This window comes from Camelus bactrianus, chromosome 5, assembly GCF_048773025.1.
Source record: "Camelus bactrianus isolate YW-2024 breed Bactrian camel chromosome 5, ASM4877302v1, whole genome shotgun sequence".
Classification (NCBI taxonomy): Eukaryota; Metazoa; Chordata; class Mammalia; order Artiodactyla; family Camelidae; genus Camelus; species Camelus bactrianus.
The window spans coordinates 60182004-60197820 of NC_133543.1; the positions used below are offsets into that span (position 1 = coordinate 60182004).

The 15817-nt window shown below is 35.4% G+C and overlaps 1 long non-coding RNA gene across 1 annotated transcript in view; it reads left to right on the top strand.

Moving 5' to 3' along the window:
* LOC141577722 (uncharacterized) overlaps positions 1-14868 on the top strand; it is a 556628-nt gene extending 541760 nt beyond the window's left edge. The window contains exon 4 of the long non-coding RNA XR_012507068.1: positions 6276-14868. This is a non-coding gene — a long non-coding RNA (uncharacterized LOC141577722). The remainder of the gene's footprint in view (positions 1-6275) is intronic.
* The last annotated feature ends 949 nt before the right edge of the window (positions 14869-15817 follow it).

Here is a 15817-nt window from a genome sequence, read left to right on the forward strand (position 1 = left end):
CTTTCTAGGACTCTATCCCAAAATTGACACTGGCAAAAGCATGAAAAGACATTATGTACAAGCCTATTGATTACAGCCTTATTTTTAAAACAAAAAAATAGAAACAAAATTAACTTTCAGTCAACAGGGACTAGCTGAATAAACTATGATCCATCTATACAATACAGACACTGCACCTGGAAAAGTCACAGAGACTATCTTTATTAACTACAATGGCATACCTTATATTTAAGTAAAAAGTAAGTGACGAAGAATAAGTATAGGGTACTATCATTGATCTGGGCAAGGAGGGACGTGAGTATTTATATTATATACATTGAACATATGAAATTGTCATGTTTAGTTTAACAAGCAGTCAGATATTGATAATTTGATGTCCTATTTAATGTATCCATATTAGCCTATATTTTTAAAAGTGAAAAAGTAAAAATTTCAAATGATGTCTTCAAGATACAATGACACATATCCTAGATTTACCATAAATAATCCCAATTTACACTTGTTTCCAAGGTGTAGTTATTAATACAATCACTTTTCACTCTTAAAAGTATCTCAATATAGACCAAAATTTTATGGTCATATAGGGGACAGAGGGGGAGAAAAGATGAAAGGACAGGTTGGAATGAAGAAATAAGGGTAAAAAGAACAGAGATAGAATTTGACTACTTGAACACTGTTTTGTCAATTTAACATTGAAAATATATAAATATTTTAAATTAAAAGTTAAATGAAAACAATAAAGCTCAAGGCATGTTTATTTGGTAGCATAACTATACAGAAACAATTTAGAATGACATAAAAATGCAATAATGGTTCCTTAGTGGGAAAAGAAAAAAGAAGAACTGTAAACATATCTTAAGCTATTTTCATAAATTATTGTATTCTTGATACTGTTGGTATTATTCTAAGATAGCTTTGTGTATAGTACAGAGTAAAAGCAAGTGAATAATTGTACTGGCATCATTAACAACCAAGATTTTCAGCATGAGAGAAGAGATGATAAAGAGAAATTTCAGTAAATATTCAGTAGCTCTCAATTTGAATATAAAAGCTTTAGTGGGAACTCAGGATATATGCTTTATATTGCAATATATATTTATATATAAAACACCTTATTTTTTTTTTAGAGCAACTACAGGTTCATAGCAAAATTGAGAGGAAAGTACAGAGATTTCCTATGTACTTCTTGCCTCCACACATGCTTAAACTACATTAACATCAACATCACTCACCAGAGTGGAATAATTTCTACAGTTGATGAACCCACATTGATACCCAAAGCCCATAGATTATACCAGGGTTTACTCTTGGTGTTATCCATTCTATGGGTTTGGACAAATGTGCAATGACACGTTTTTATCATTATAACATCATACAAAGTATTTTCACTGCTCTAAAAATGCTCTGTTCTCTACCTGTTCATCCCTCCCAACCCCCACACATGGCAACTGCTATCTTTTTACTGTCTCCATAGTTTTGCTATTTCCAGACTATCATTTTGTTTTCTTACAATGTCTTTGTCTGGTTTTGGAATCAAGTTAATCCTGGTCTCATGAGTTAGGTAGTAGTCCCTCGGCTTCTATCTTCTGAAAAAGACTAGAGAATAGGCATAATTTCTTCCTTAAATGTTTGGTGAATTTACCAGGAACCCATCTGTGCCTGGTACTTTCTTTTTTGGAAGAGTATTAACTAAAGATTTTATTTCTTTAATAGATATAGGCTTATTCAGATGGTCTGTTTCTTCTTTTGTGAGTTTTGGCAGATTGTCTTTTTCAAAAAATTGGTCCATTTCATCTAGGTTATCAAATTTGTCAACATAGAGTTGTTCAGAGCATTCCTTTATTATCCTTTTAATGTCCAATGGATCTGTAGTGATGGTCACACTTTCATTTCTGATATTAGTAATTTGTATCCTCTTCTGTTTTTTTGTATTTAGTCTGGCTAGAGGCTTATCAATTTTATTTATTTTTCTCAAGGGACCATACTTTGGTTTCATTGATTTTCTCTATTGATTTAGTTTTCAATTTTGTTTATTTCCACTTTAATTCTTAGTACTTTTCTTTTGCTTACATTGGGTTTAATTTGCTCTTATTTTTCTAGTTTCCTGATGTGTTATATCTTGAAAACCAACAAACAAAAACATATTCCTAATTCTGTACACTGAAAAAATGTAGAGACAATGACTAATTCAGTCGCTCTGAGCATGCCTAGCATCCACATTGTGGTCACTACTATGAATTCTTTCTAAAAGGAGCCAGGGATCCTTGAAGAAATAGATGCCTCCAGACTCTGGGTAGGAAAAGTCAAGATAGCCTGAATTTCTTGTTATACCAGCAAGCAAAGAAGCTCTCAATGACTACTAAACCCAAGGAAAAGGATTCAGGGTGCAGCTTGAATAGCCTCCCACTGGCATAAGAGGGTGGAAAGGAGAGACTCTTGCATTTATCCTGCTTTTCTTTAACTGTACCTCAGTATAAGCAATTACTTTATATTTGGAAACTTCTCTTTATGGAAGTGTTCATACTAATAAATAAAGCTTTTGAAACTCAAATATTACTGGTTTACATTCCTAGTTAATTAATCAATCTGGAAAATGATCATCAATAAGATTATAAAAGGACTTGGAGAGGGGAGAGTATAGCTCAGCAGTAGAGTGCGTGCCTAGCATGCACGAGGTCCTGGGTTCAATCCTCAGTACCTCCACTTAAATAAATAAATAAGTCTAATTACCTACCCCCACCCCAAAAATGAAACTCTTGACCTACTGTATAGCACAGGGAACTATATTCAATTTCTTGCAATAACATGTAATGGAAAAGAATTTGAAAAGAAAAAAAATATGTATGTATGTATATGTATAACTGAATCATTTTGCTATACACCTGAAACTAACCAACTACACTTTAATAAAAAATAAAATTTTTTAAAATTTAATAAATAAAAGGACTTGCAGTTAGTTGTTATGTAACTTCTGAGGATGTACACATCACCTCTGTAGTAGTCTGATAATGCATTTTGATGTAATAATCAGTACACACAGAATACAAGGATCATCACAGGGATGCAACCAGCACAACCTGAAAAGTGGAAAATCCATTAGAAAACTACCTGTTTTTTTGAACAAAGAATGTAAGATAAAAAGAAAAAAGAAAGAGGTAGACTCTACAGGCCTAATTAAACTTAAGAGACATGTCAAACAATTGCAGTATTTGGACTTATTTGTAACTTGATTCAAACAAGCAAAATATATAGAGCAAAAATGTAGTCAGTTATAAGATGGTATCTAGAAAATGTGAATACAAGCTGGATATTTGATTATCGATTATTGTTCATCTACACTTCATAGTTACAGCATATAATTATGGTTAATGTACTTCACAAGCAAACAAAAACCTCAAATACTCTATTGGCAATTCCTACAGATCAAAAGAAATATCTTTTTTTCTTCTCTGGAGCACATGCCTCTTGGCCTTGCTACATTTTCTCTGTAGTATCTCATCTCTACTGTCAAATCCAAAGAACTGACACCAGAAACCAAAGGCTTTAACTCTAGGAAGACTGTGAGCAGTGGATGGCTACGGTGTTACCTTGCAAATAATGACCAGAGGAAAATCCCAGAATATCTGGGGGGAGTAGGAGCAGATTGCCATTGGGCTATAGGAAAATCAGTTTACAAACCAGAATGGGTGGTTACAAACAGGAGGAAAGCTGAAACAGGTGCTGAGAAACTAAGTTTAGCTGAGTAATAAGAATGGAATCCAGGTTAAAGATAGAGTCAGAACAGATGGAACAAAAGTTGAGCAGTAAGCAATGTTGAATAACCAGAACAGGAACAGTGTCAGAACCAGAATCAAGAAAGATACAGAAATCAGGGGGAGTGGTTAGCTCAGTGGTAGAGTGCATGCCTAGCGTGCATGAGGTCCTGGGTTCAATCCGCGGTACCTCCACTAAAAATTAAAATAAAATGAATAAACCTAATTACCCCCCCCAAAAAAACAAAACAAAACCAAAAAATACAGAAATCAATCTCTGAAGAAGCAATAGAGAACAGAATCTTACCAGCTTGTTATGAAGAAAACTTCCCTTGAAGCAAGGGTAATTTTTAAAGCATTGGCCAGAAGCTTTTTCTCAAAACTTCACTTGCCTTAAAAGAATTTTGGTTCTGGGTAGGTAGGAAATTATATGCTGTTTACTACACAATTATACATTATTCATTGTACATACTAACTGTAAAAAAAAAAAGAAAAGAAACCTTAATGGCAGCATATCATAGTGTTTAGTTAAGGAGTAAATAAAATTAAGTATTTAAAGCACATTCAAAGCACTTATTTAAAGCTCCTTAAATGTTATTTTCAAAACAATAACAACTAATATTGAAGGGAGGTTGTGTTTGTAAATTATATCTTGTTGAAGAAGGTCACTAAATCCTGTCATTTCTACTCCTTTAAGGTCTTTAAACTTATTTCTCCTTGACGTCTCTGCTGACATAACTTTAGTTTAAGCCGATGGTTCTCAGAATGTAATCCAGGGATCCCTGAGGGTTCCTGAGACTCTTTCAAGGGGTCCATGAGGTCAAAACGATTTCATAACAATATTAAGATATCATTTGTCCATTTTTACTCTCACTGTCTCCCAGATATTCAGCAGAATTTTCCAGAAGCTACATGACATGTGATGACATCTTTACTCTGATGACTACTAGAAAATGTGTTTGCTCTTGTGCTTTAAAGCTTTCTCACTTTTTGTTTCTATTATAGTAAAGATCAATAGATAGAACTTATATAACTGTAAATTCTTGAGGCCCTCCATGATTTTTAAGAGTTTAAAGGGGCCCTAAAAACAAAAAGATTGAGAACTGCTACTTTAAACCATCATTTGTTGCTTTAATTTTTACAAGTGCTTCCTAATATATTCCTCCCTCTTTCTAATTTCTCCAGAATTCTCACTCAAAAATGCAAAACTGATTATATTGCATTTCTGCCTAAAATTTTTATATCTCTTATAATGTGTAAGATGGAGAAGTAGCAAAACCCAGTGGAACAAATAAGTGAGCCTTTGGTTTCATCTAGGGCTGAAATTCCATGTGTGTCAGACTGTTAACTGTCCCCAAATAACAATTTATGTTACCTCATTTTTGTAATAAAACCCTCTGAGTTTTAGCTTGAACACATGACATTACCACTAGAGATTACTCCCTTGAACATAAGCGTGGTCATATGATGTTGGGCACTGGGAGATATAAGCAGCTTCCAGGTCAAGTTGTCCAAAATAGAAACTGGTTTCCTTATACTTCTTTCCTCTTTTCCACAAGCTTCAGTGGGAACTAGAGGCTGCTGAGGCAGCCTCAGCCATGTGGATGAAAATCATACTTACCTACTTCAGGTTGTCTGCCCAAGACCATACTGTTTCATGGGAAAAAAATTAGCGTGTCATGAGTCAGTTTTGACCAAGTAGGCAAAGATCTGGGCCTAACCTCAACCCAGTGCTTGCATGACCTGAATTCCTCAGATAAATTTGTATAGAAGGCTCTTTCTAGATATTTTTAGATTCCTACTCTGGGTTCTCATTAACCTGGGCATGCTCTAAACAATACTTTTTCATTTATCCTTTTACTTAATGTTAATGAAGTACACTAAGCACTGTGCACAGTAGTATAGCAATATTTAGTCTCTATTCAATACATCTAGCAACACCATGGGATTCCAAATGGGGAAAAAAAAAAAGTGTTCTGATAGGCATACAGAGCAAAGTGACACTTGTTGAGGTCCCTGCTACTTGTGGACAGACCCAGAAACCATGTGACTGGGCTCTTGGCTGTTGGACAGACTTGGGAACAAGTGATAGGGTTCCAGATTTATTAGACAGGGCAGTTAAGAAGAAAGTGGGACACTAGTTCCAGGCTCAGTTTGTGAAAAAGAGCGAGGTCTGCCCAGAGGGGACCCTGGGTATGACTGAGAAGTAAGCACATCTTTTATAAAGCATGGCCTATTCTCGAATCCAGGAGAAACTGAACATGGAATTAGAAGATGAGTGACCCAAGCTCATCAAGAGCTGAAGAAGCCAAATAAGGAGAAATGTTTCTGCAGTAACAGGGGATGTGTGTGGAATGTTGGAATTATACCTTTTGTAGACATACTTTTTTTTCCATGTGAAAAAGGCACATACTTTCCCAGCCCATTTTTTGTTTAAAATGGAAATGTGCCCCTTTTGGGGAATTGACAGTGTTATGATAACATTTTTACTGAAAATAGTTTCAAATTTTATATTGTTTTTAGATTGAACCATATGAAATTGCTGCTTTGTGGATCAGACACAGAGTCAAAGACTCACACAACTGTAAGAAGGTAGGAGTGAAGGCCAGGAAGGCCTCTTTTGAGAAATCAGAAAATGCAAGAATTGCAGGTAAGCCAGCCCCAAAGATCACAGATACCTGCAGCCTCAAAGTGGCTTGTACTCAGGAGGATGTCAAAATGCCAAAGGTAAAAACCTTACCTCTGCCATCTACCTGGGGTCTGTCTAAAGCTAAAGCATAATGGCTTTTCCTTCTCTTCTCTTACAAATCTAACGCAAGTGCCTTTCATTGATAGTTTCTAATTTGAATCCTGCTGGCAAGGGAATGTGTAGAACACAGTTTTGAGGTGTTACACCCCTGTGGTACAGTAGGGAACCTAGAGGAGCTTTAACGTATGTTAATGTCATTTTTATTGATTAGACTCTGGGTAGAGTTTCTGGAGTAGAATAAATAAGAGTTCAAAGCAGAAAGAGAAGGTAGAGGAGGTTATGTGTCAACTCAGACTCCTTTCCTCTCAAGTGGCCCTTTTCCCTTTGCTCCCTCTGCTTCTCCAGTGCCCCCTTTATTGTGGATAAATGGAGATGCTGCTAACACTCATACCTCAGATGGGTGTGTGTACACATGTGTGTGTGCACATGGGTGTGTACTTCCTTAGGATCCATAAAAAAAGACTTTTAGTTATTTTACTGTCCTCTACACCTCCCTTCATTCAAGGAATAAAAGTCACATCTACAATTTTTAAATTGGGGGAATTGGAGTTGTTTCGAAATGTATGTAACATATTGACCAGGAAAGAGGGATATCTGGGATTCCCTGCTATAACATTAAATATATACTTTATTCATTGATGTCCATTTACAACAAAAACTGATGTGTTATTGTTAATGAAAATATAATTTTTCATTTGGTAAAGATGCCCCCAGACCCACTATTTCAGTTTTTCAGATTGATTATTTAAGAAACCAGTGGCAGATTAAATCATGGGGCTTTCATTGTAATTAAATCTAATTCTTGGACATTATATTAATGCTGGACTATCAGTATAATAATGGCCACCAGTGTACTTTTCATTTATATTTCCACAATACTATCTATCTATGGAAGGCAGCTAATTTGTCATAATGGAAAGTTAGTGTTCTTAAGGTACATTTTAAAAGGGTAATTTCTTATGACTTGACCACAATAGTTCATGCTGGGGAATTATATCATTTTTTTCAATATGTCAATGTTAATCCATTTTGCAGTCTGTTTAAGCCTGGTTGGGTGCTCAGTGGTTAAAGCTGTAATTGTCTCACACATTGTCGTAAATACATAGAAAGACATTGAGAGAAATTATCTGTGAAAATAGTTTCATGTATCTTGGGAATTATAGAATAATTTATGATGACATTTGAAATAATTTTTAAGGTTTTTAAAAAAGGACTGAGTTAAATTACTTAGGAGAAATAACAATGCGTCTGTCTCTTCAGACTATATTTTTTAATTTGTTTCCTAGATCTAAATACTCAAGCCCATCGTAGAAAGTATATTTTAAAATGAATACTCAATCCACATATAATTCTGCTGCCTAGAAACACCACCGTTTAAAATATATATCTTTTCTTCCCTTTTTAAAAAAAAAGTATCTATGTAGAAGTAGGTATATGTATTGGAGGGTGCACACATGAATGTGGATGTGTGTGTTTTCTATCAAATTAGGAACATAATATCTTTTATTCACTATTTAAATATAGGAGACTCCATCAGCATTTAGTGTTGAAAAGTGGTATCTGAAGACAGATTGATTTTTACTGCTTTGTAGATAACTGGAATTTATAAGATCTAGGATTTTGTTGATATGGGTGGATTATATCAATAGATTTTCAAACGTTAAGCCAGCCTTGCATCCTACTTGGTCATTTTGTAATACATTTTAAATATTTCTGAATTCTAGTTGCTAATATTTTGTTAAGGATTTTTGTGTCTAAGGGACATTGGTCTATAGGCTTGCTTTGTTTTCTGGGATTTTTTTTTTGTCTTCCTCTGATTTAGTATGAGGTTAATTAATACTGGCCTCATAAAACAAGTTGGGAAGTGTTCCTTACTCTTCTGTATTCTGAAAAAGGTTGTGTAGAATTCATGTTCATTCCTCTTTAAATAGCAGAATTCTCCAGTGAAATAATTTTGTCCCAGAGATACCATCTTCAGGAGCTTTTAAACTATGAATTCAATTTCTTTAATGGTTATATTGCTATTCAAGTTATTTTGTCTTAGTTAAAATTTGGTAGTTTGTGATTTTCAAGGCACTGGTCCATTTCTTCTAGGTTTGTTAATTAAAGAGCATAAAATTGTCCATGGTATTTCCGTATTATTTTTTTAATGTCTGCAGGAGTCTGTGGTGATTCTTTTTAATCAGTTAAATTTTGTGAAAGTAAAATGCACAGATCTGAACAGCACAGTTTCATGACTTTTGACAAATATATACACCCATATAACCATTGCCAGAATCAAAATGAAGAATATTTCCATCTGTCTTGAAAGTTCACTTGACTTCCTCGTCAGTCAATAAGCAGCATCCCTGAGGAAACCACTGATATGATTTCTATCATTCTAGAACAGGGGTTGGCAAACTACAGCTCAAACCAGTTAAATCTGGACTACCACTTCTTTGTGTAAAGAAAGTTTTACTGGAACAAAGTCACACCCATTTTTGAATGCACTGTGTACTGCTGCTTTCACACTACAAGGGCAAGGTTGAGTCCTTGAGACTGAGACATTATGGCCCACACTGGGGAAGTGAGTCTTTTCTGGACTTTTCAGTGTTCCTGCAAAGACCCAGTCTCCTGAGCTATGAAAGTTGACATGTCATAAAAATAGAGAATGCTTCCATTTGTCTCCTAGAAAATTTTTATTTCACATTTGAAGGGTGTGTATTTACATTTCAAAGGGGAATGGAACTGGGAGCCATTTGTTTTCATTTCAAAGGAATGTAAAATAGGACCTTCCTTTTTTCTTCCCTGTGAAGATGTATTTACATTAGAGAGGTAAGATGTGTGTCCTTCTCTCAGAAGGAGTGGAGGGCAGCTGAATAGCAGTTCCCATATAAACCCCCAGATACATAATTCTGGGGTTCCTCTCCTGTGGTTCAAAAACTTCCTTTTTATATTGCAGGCCTAAACTCCTGCTTTGTGCACATTGCCCTGCAGGGAGAGAACTAGGAGCAGGGAACCTATGCAATGAGTGCTGTCAGCAGTAATAGTCTGCCTTTGATCCAGAAACTTCTCCTTTGCTTTCAGGACAAAACAAATGAATATAGATACTAAAAATTTATTGCCACAAAGCCTAAAATGTTTACATCTGGCCCTTTACAGAAAAAGTTTGCCAACCCCTGTTTTAGAGTAGTATTACTGTTCTTGAACTGAAATATATGGAATCACAAGTTTATACTCCATCTGGTTTCTTTTTAACATAGTGCTTTAGAGATCTATTCATATTGTTGTGTGTATCAACAGTTCTTTTAATCTCTGAGTAAATTCCATTAAGTGACTATCCTACCATTTTGTTATTTATTTTCTGTTGATGAACATTTGAGCTGTTTTCAGTTTTTGGTTATTATGAACAAAGTTATTATGAACATTCTTGTACAACTCTTTGTAGACACGTGCTTTTATTTTTCTTGGGTATATCTTCTGAGTCATAGAAAAGATATACATTTAACTTTATTAAAAAATCTTGTTTTCCAAAACTGGTTGAATCGTTTTACACTGTCAGTGTCAATGTATTAGAGTTCTAGTTGATTCAAATCATTATCAGTACTTAGTATGATCAGTCTTTTTAATTTAAGCCATTCTGTGGGTGTGAAGTGGTACCTTCCTGAAGTTTTAATTGCATTTTTCTAAATAGTAATGATGTTGGGCTCCATTTTGGGGTACTTATGAACCAATCATGTGTCTTTTGTGAAGTGTGTGTCAAAACCTCTATTGCTTGTCTTTTTAAATTTTATTTTTAGTAGTTCACTTTATAGTTTGGATTAAAGTCATTTGTCAAATGTGTGTATTGCGAATATATTTCCCAGTCGGTGACTTGCCTTTTCATTTTCTTAAGAGTATTTTGTGGATGAGAAGTTTTTTAATTTTGATAAAACTCTGTTTATCAGTGTGTTCTTTTGTGGTTGGGGATTTATTTGCCCTAAGAAGTCTTTGCCTATTCTACAGTGAGCAAATTTGTGTTTTCTTCCAGAAACTATATCCATTTAGATTTTACATTTAGGTCTATGGGCTACTTTGAATTAACTTTTATGTATGGTGTTAGGAATGGTGTCCAGGTTTTGGTTTTGTTTTTCTGTAGAACATCCAGTTTTTCCAGCAATATTTGTTGAATATATCTTCCTTTCCTGCTTAATTTCTTTGGTTACCTTTATTGAAATTCAATTGCTGTATAGGAGTGAACCTGCTTCTGAACTCTCTATTCTGTCTGCTGATTTATTTGTCTGTGAGTATGCTCATACTACACTAACTTAATGTTTGTGGCTTCATAGTTTATCTCAAATTAAGTTGCCTTCCAGCTATTTTTCTTCTTCAAGATTTTCTTGGCTATCCTAGTTCTTCTGAATTTCCATTTGAATTTTAGAATCAGCTTATCTACTTCTACAAAATAGTCTGCTGGAATTTTGACTGAATCTATAGATAAATTTGAGGATAATTAACATCTAAAAATACTGAGCTTTTTCAATCTATAAGCATAATATATCTCTTTATTTATTTAGATCTTCTTTAATTTCTCTCAAAGTATCATTTAGCATTTTTCGTTGTACAAGTCTTGTAAACCTTTCATTAAATTTATTCCTGAGAACTTGATGGGGTTTTGTTTAATGCTATTGTTTTTTCAGTCTCAAATTAGCCATTGACAGAATGTAAAAATACTATTTATTTTTGTAAAGGGACCTTGTCTCATACAATCTTACTAAACTCACTTATTAGTTCTAATAGTTTGCTTATACATTTATCTGGATTTTCTCTTACGTAATCAGTTTTCTGTTTCTTTCCAAACAAAACACATATGATTACTACACAGGTTACTAACTTATAGCCTTAAGAAACTAAACTCATTGGTATGCAAATGAAAAAAACTGAGGTGTAAGAAATGGTATATTTAGTGAGTGCTTTGCTGAGCTAGTACACGGTCCTCCTCTGATTCGAAGGCCAGGAGTTTGTGACCAAACTGCCATTAGGTGAGAATAAGATGACTCTCAGAATTAATGTCCCACTTCTATGCCTGACAAGTTAAATTCAGCTACGTTTCCAAAGCAGCTTCAATCCTAGGATGCTCCTCAGCAGTGTCTGCTCCCTATGTACTGAAAAGTTGTAAATAGGTTGCCTTTTTGAAATTCACACAAATTTTTTTTTTATTCTTGGAATTAAAAGAAAATCCTGGAATAACTGTAGGTGTGAGTCTCCTGATCGTGTCTTATGTCTATCCATAAACCTTACTTTAACCCAAGAACATGTTTTTTGCTTGTTTTAAATTTTTATTAGTGTTCCTCCAATAATTAGATTTTAGTTCTTACCAGTGACTTCTGTCCATTTATCCAAAAAGTATTTAAGCTGTATGTTTCCAGTACTGCAGTAGGTCCTGGATTATGAAGTATAAGCAAAAACAAATCCATTTCCTGCTCTTATGATACTTCAAGTTGAGTGAGAGGACTGCTATTTAGTTTTGTGTGTGGTTCAAATTCTCAGTTCCTAAGCTATAGGTCAGAGAATAGGGAATAAATAAAATATCAATCCCCTGCCACTTTTTTTTCCAAGCAGGTGACTCTGCTGGATCACGCAAGGCAAATATAGGCTGGCCATAAATCTCATTACTTAGTGTATATTATCCCTACATTCCATTAACAGCATGTCAGACTGCACTGACTTTCAGAATTATTGAGTTTCCATCTCTTTTGGGGGAAATCAGGAGAAGATGTGTCAAAACCTATAAGTCAGATTATTTTAAGACAGAATTTTAAATGACCTTTTAATGTAATCAATTTGTATTCCTAAGTATTTTTCCTAATTTCTAATGCTTTCTGATATTTTTCATTAGATTTCATTTTAAGTCGCCTGGAAATGAGCATCTTATTGTTCAAACCAGTTATCCTTACTGAACAATTTCATAATGCACTGTTTTTTAAAAAATATTCCACTTTTCTATAACTATTACTATCACTATTTTTAAAATATAATCCTTGTTTTGAATCAAAACACACCCTTACAAGTGACTCTATAGAGAAAAATAGCCCATACTAAGACAAATTATCTGCACACAAAGTTAGTTACAAATGTCAGAAGAAAAACTCTTCATACCAACTTGCTCAGCATCTGATTTTCTGCTAATTCTCTTTAGTGGAGTACCCATTTCCTGTGGATAAGTTTTATACTTATTTTTTAAAATCACAAAATAATTGCTGCTTCTCTAGATGATTTTGAACTCTAGGTGAAAATGTTTTGTGCATCAATTTCGAGTCTTTTTTGGCATCCATCTCTTCATTTTGTTTCTAAAATGGATATATTATTTGCAGAAGAATTATATGCAGATTACTGCTTGTAGTGTCATTTATTCTTTTTCAAATTACACAGTTCTCCCTCAGTTCAGGAATCATTTACATTATAAAAGATATATACAAGAGGAAGTAATTAATTTGCTTTTATTATAAGCCCCAGAATCCTCTGTCCTAATGTTATGTCAGTGCTTTACTCATGTCTGACCTTGACCTCATCAGTAGGGACAAGAAAATGAAGGGACTTTCCTCTGTCTGTGTCTGACCTACAGTTCTGGAAGATCAGCTAGTAGCAGTAGAACATTATTTTGAATTTTAGTTGGCAGGAGGAAAAAAATGTGAGAGAGACTAGTTTGATGCTAAAGATCACTGTGTCTGGGAATCTGTTCTCAGTGGAAGAACGGATTGTATTTTTCAGCATTTACAGAAAGAATTTTCAGTTGCATGCTTCTCTCCCCCAAAAACAAACTCATGGTGTTTTGGGTTCCTCTATTTGTTACTTCTTTCTGCTAAATGGTTTCTGATTTGCCTGAAGAAAAGAAGCATAATCCAATGCACTGTTCCTTACCAATGAGTTTGGAGGTTTGTGTGTGTAAAGAAGGAATTGATGTCTCAAAATATTCATGGGTTTTTCATTTTTCCTTGTGGACTTATTTCAGGGATACAAAGTTATATGCCTATAGGGCCCAAGCAGGTAAAAAAAAGTCATGATTCCAGCTTGGTATAAAGCACTAGAGATTGGTGGGTCCTCGAGATTACAAGCCTCAGCTAAAATCCTTCCAGTCCTAATTTTTAAACATTGCTTTAGCTAAACTGAACACTGGGGAGGGAGAGGGGGAGATAAGGACGTTTCAGCCATGAAGACAATGGTTTCTTGCTTTTATCTGGGTGGCTGGCATGAAGTACCTTCTCTCTTTAATTCTATGAATGGCTGTAAGAGGGAAGTATCACTGTCCCCATTTGATCAATGAACAGAGAGACCAGTAATGTGTAGATGTACTTATAAGTATATGTAAATAAATATGCCTACATGTACTTATGTAGATTATTATATGTATAGCTATGTGAAAGGTAGAATCGCATAGCAAAAGTACCATCAAATTAAGAAACAAACTGGACTTCAATATCGCTTCTGCCACCGATTTCACATACTATATGGTGGAATCACTTAGCCCTTCTTTGCCTTTTTTTTCTTCTGTAAAATGGGGATTTGTCATACTTTTTAAAAATTAAGAGAGGCAATATTTGTGAAAGTACTTGATCAACATAAAAAAGTTAAAGTAAACCAAGGTATGAATTAACTTTCACAGAGTATGGACATCCATGACTCTATAGAGACAACCTGGGAGTGGATGTGGGAGATGGGTGCTGTAGAACTAGGTTAGGCAGAATAAAGATCTCCCAAAGATGTCCCCATCCTAATCCCAGGATTTATGAACATGTTAAGGTACCTGGCATAAAGGAATTGAGATGCAGATGGAATTAGAGTTGCTAATCAGATGCCCTTCATATAAGGAGATTATCCTGGATTTTCGGTGTAGTATGCCAGTAGAGAAGGACTCAACCTGCCTGTGAATGCGCGCAGCTTCTAGGAGCTGGAAGCCTCCAGAAAAAACACAGCCCTGCTGACACTTTGATGTCAGGCCAGTGAGACTCATTTCCAAACTTTGACCTCCAGAACTGGAGCATAATAAATTCGTGATGTTTAAGCCATGAAGGTTGTGGTAATTTGTTACAACAGCAGTTGGAAACTAATACAAGAGCTGATGACAGAGAGGACCCGTAAATGATCCCTGCCATGTGTCTGAAGGACTCCCCACCAATTCACAGGAAAGTCAGACTGAATACCATCAGACTAAGCCTTTTCCTTTGAGTCTGGCGGCTTTCTGGATACTTGTCTTGGGCCATTTCACCACTGTAGAAATCAGAGAGGATTCTCTGGACAGGAACTCATGAAAAGAGGACACCTTTGAGGGTGATAAATATGTCATTTGCAACCTACCAAGTGTACACTTTAAATATTTGCCATTTATTGAATATCAGTTGTACCTCAATAAAGCTGCCTTTAAAAAATGAAATGTGGACTCTTCTGATTTTCAAGTGTCTCTCACTCTGCCAAGTACAGCAGTGGGCTCAGAAGTATCAGTGGTGATGTGGGCCATGTCCTGTGATGTAGGCCATGAATTTTATGTGGTTCACAACTTGCTTCCCAGCATGAGTCCTGAACTATAACTTCTTAGCGGCTGTAAAAAGAAGGTTTGGGGTTTCACTTGGCACCTTATTTTCTCAATGTAGCAATAGCTAATTCTCTCTTTTCCCTTCAGATCTTTCTTGTAGTACAGAGAAGCAGAAATACATCCATGTGCCTCCCCCTGAGCGTCCATTGTCTTATCCTGTCATGACCAGGAGGGAAAGGCTGCCCTTGTCTCAGGGGTGTGGGGGAAACAAAATAAATGCCGAGTTAATCCAACCTGCTTGTTGGGTTAACTCCACTCGTTAATGTCGCTCCTTCTGGGCTTTACTTCATTTCTGGAATTCACAGTTCAAGATATGGGACTACCTTGACGCATGGCTGTGCTACCATATTAGAAGGAACTGACTTCTTAACGTTCCCCTTTTCCGCCTCTATCCACCTCCCATACCCACCACTCTGCCTCCAAGGACACACCACCTGCTTATTCGCCAGCTTCTAGGCTCTTCAGGTACAGTGAGCTTTGAGCTAATCATGTCACAAAATTTACTTTATCCACCTAAGTTAACTCCAGGTTGTCTCTATGAACTTGAACAGATCAGTTTCTGTTCTCTTGTCTGTAAAATGGAAATGATATTTTCTAGCTGCTCCCTTCTTCATACTGATAAACAGGAGGCTGGAAATATCCACACAGTTCTGAGTTCCTCAGAAATGTGGCTAAATAGAAATTATGTGATACATGTAAGTATTCATCATAGACATGCCTAATGGGGAAAAAAAGCTACATGAAGAAAGAGAGTGTTATGGTCATTAG